The sequence below is a fragment of the Apium graveolens genome, chromosome 2 (assembly GCF_009905375.1).
Source record: "Apium graveolens cultivar Ventura chromosome 2, ASM990537v1, whole genome shotgun sequence".
Taxonomy (NCBI): domain Eukaryota; kingdom Viridiplantae; phylum Streptophyta; class Magnoliopsida; order Apiales; family Apiaceae; genus Apium; species Apium graveolens.
Genome location: NC_133648.1, coordinates 101,773,321 through 101,776,802, shown reverse-complemented (window position 1 = coordinate 101,776,802; position 3,482 = coordinate 101,773,321). Strand labels below are relative to the sequence as shown.

The 3,482-nt window shown below is 37.4% G+C and overlaps 1 non-coding gene across 1 annotated transcript; it reads right to left on the bottom strand.

Annotated features, from left to right (window-relative positions):
* Positions 1-296: 296 nt before the first annotated feature.
* Positions 297-403, bottom strand: LOC141710084 (small nucleolar RNA R71). Its single transcript, XR_012570623.1, has one exon. It is a non-coding gene; the product is annotated as a small nucleolar RNA R71 (small nucleolar RNA).
* Positions 404-3,482: the final 3,079 nt, after the last annotated feature.

Here is a 3,482-nt window from a genome sequence, read left to right as displayed (position 1 = left end):
CAGCTAATACCTTTGAGATCAAACCTGGCATAATTCAAATGGTACATAATTTAGTCCAGTTTGGGGGTTCTCAGATGGAAGATCCAAATATGCACATAAGGGATTTCATAGAGATCTGCGACACCTTCAGGTTCAGTGGATTTTCTGAAGATGCTATAAAGCTGAGGCTTTTCCCATTCTCTCTGAGGGATAAAACTAAGTGTTGGTTATATTCTCTACAAGCAGGTTCTATCACCACTTGGGAGGATCTTACTCAGAAGTTTCTTACTAAATTCTTCCCTACGGCAAAGACAGCTGTAATCAGAAACACTATTACTCAATTTGTGCAACAAATGGGAGAATCTTTATGTGAAGCTTGGGAGCGTTACAAGGAGATGTTTAGGAAGTGTCCTCATCATGGAATTCCTGATTGGATGATCATCAATTGCTTTTATAACGGTTTGGGAGGACAGTCAAGACCAATGCTCGATGCAGCATCAGGTGGAGCATTATCGGCAAAGAGCTATGAGAAAGCTTATGAGCTAATTGAACTGATGGCTGCTAATGAATAACAGTATCCAACCCAGAGATTGCCACATGGCAAGGTAGCAGGAGTTCTTGAAGTGGATACAGCTACGACTATCACTGCTCAACTAAAGGCGTTGTATATGAAGATCGATTCTCTGGCTAACTATGGTGTTAATCAGATAACCAGTGTTTGTGAGTTATGTGCAGGTTCGCATGCGGCGGAGTGATGCGCTATATCTAGTAAATCAGCTCAGTTTGTGAGCAACTTTCAGAGATTGCAGCAACCAGTTCTAGACACTTATCATCCTGACAACTGGGATCATCCTAACTTCAGCTGGAGCAACAATCAGAATGCGATACAACAGCCGTGTTAGATATATTTGAGATGTCATGTCTAATATGATTTGTGTTTAGTTTTCATAACTTAACAACATGACAAATCAGGACTTACTGAAATCAGGACTTAATGGAAGTCAGAACTTAAGGTCATATCAGAACTTAAGTGCGGGAAGACTTTCAATTAAGGAAGGAAGCTGATTTACAGGAGAAGATCGAGACTAAAACAAAAGAAGATATGCATGGAAAGAGTTAGAAGACTAAAAGACTTGTAGAAGATATCTGATTGATATATTTAGGAGACATAATTATATTTCATATCAATTAGAAGTTATCTTGTAACTGTGTACTATATAAACACAGACTTAGGGTTTACACTAGATGTGTTATCATTATCGAGAAGATTATACATTGTAACCTAGCAGCTCTTAGTGATATTTGTTCATCACTGAGAGAGAACATCAGTTCATATTGTAACAGAGTTTATTGAATATATTTGATCTTTGTTACATACTTGTGTTAAATCGATTTGATTGTATAAACACAGTATTCAACCCCCTTCTACAGTGTTGTGTGACCTAACAATTGGTATCAGAGTTTATCTGTTAACACACATACAGTAAAGATCCAAACAATCATGTCTGAAGAAACACAAACTCCAACCAAGCCCACCAAAACTCAAGAAACTCAAAACACTCAAACCCACAGTCGATATGAGATAATTAGGGTTCCCATACTGAGACCTTCTGAGTATCCCATATGGAAAGTGAAGATGGCTATATTTCTGGAAGCTACAGATCCAGAATACCTTGACAGAATTAATGAAGGACCACATAAGCCTACCAAGCTCTCTGTTGTAGTTTCTGATCAACCAGCAAAGACCATACCAAAGGAGAAAGGTGAGTACACAGCTGAAGATATCTCATCGATTGCCAAGAATGCAAGGGTAAGGCATTTGATGCATAGTGGCATTGATAATGTCATGTCAAACAGGGTAATTCATTTCAAGACTGCAAAGGAGATATGAGATGCTTTGGAGACAAGATGCCAGGGAACCGATGCAATCAAGAAGAACATGAGAACTATACTCACTCAAGAGTATGAGCACTTTGACTCAAAAGCTGATGAGTCATTAACTGACCTATATGACAGGTTTGTCAAACTCTTGAATGATCTAGCACTGGTGGACAAGGAATATGATCTTGAAGATTCAAATCTAAAATTCCTTTTAGCTCTTCCTGAAAATTGGGATTTGAAGTCTACTACCATAAGAGACAACTATGATCTTACTGAAACTACTCTTGATGAAATTTATGGTATGCTCAAGATTTATGAACTTGAGATGGATCAAAGGAGCAAGAGGCATGGAAGGAAGTAAAGGACAGTTGCTCTTAAAGCTGAGGAGGAATCTCTTAAAGTTGTTGCCTCAAAGAGGGGCAAAGGAAAAGCTCTTATCATAAAGTCTGATTCAGAGTTATCATATTCTGATAATGATGATTCAGAAACTGAAAGTTTACCTGAAATGGATACTGATGAAGAGATGATGAAATTGTGCGCTCTTATGGTGAAGGGTATCACAAAGATAGCCTACAGGAAATTCGGAAAAGGCAAGAAGTTTTCCAGGAAAAGTGGAAGTTCTGATAAGAATGGGTTCAGAAAGTCTGAAGGCGAAGGAGGAAAGTCTGACAGAGGAGACAACTCAAGTGTCAAATGCTACAATTGTGGTGAAAGAGGCCACGTATCTCCTGACTACAAGAAAGGAAAAAGTGACAAAGGCAAGGCACTTGTCACAAAGAAGAAAAGCTGGACAGACACTTCAGATTCTGAACATGAGGTGAACTATGCCTTGATGGCAAATGCTGATAGCAGTCCTGAAACTGCTGAATTGAAGGTACCTCAGACAACTTATACTTTTCATACTGATGATATTACTGAGTTGAGATTATATCTTAAAACCATGTTCATTAGTTATAGAGATCAGACTTTAACATGTGAAAGATTAACATCTGAAAATCTTGCTTATAAAAAGAGAAATGATTATTTTGAAAAGGAGTTAGTTTTTCTTCATCAAACCAAGAAAGAAAAAGATGATGCTTTGTATGTTAGAGATGAAGTGTTAAAATTGAATGAATCTCTAAAAGCTGACTTAAAAAAGGAAAGAGAGATTATCAGAACTTGGACTAACTCTGGCAGAACAACTCAGAATTTATTAAGTAGTGGAAACTGGAAAGAGGGCTTAGGTTATGGAGATGATAAAAGTGAAAAAGGAACTGAACAAGTTAAGCCAATTGTTGTTAAACAGACTGCTAAGCCAAAGGTAAATTCTGTTAAGTTTGTAGCTAAAACTATAAAGTCTGATTCTGAAAAGATGAAAGAGTCTGTGACAGAAGTTAAGAAGAAGTCAACTTCTGACAAATTAGAATAGGATAAACCAGCTGAAGTCAACATAGGCTTAATGACAAAGAAGCAGCTTAAGCATAAGCTGAAAGAGATTAGGAATGTCAACAAGGTAAAGGAAGCTAGTAAAAATAGGAATGGAAAGGAAGGTGTGAACAAAATCAATAATTATATGCCTGTTCGTAATGCTCCTAGAAAGAAATGCTATAACTATGGTAACACTAACCATCTTGCTTCTTTTT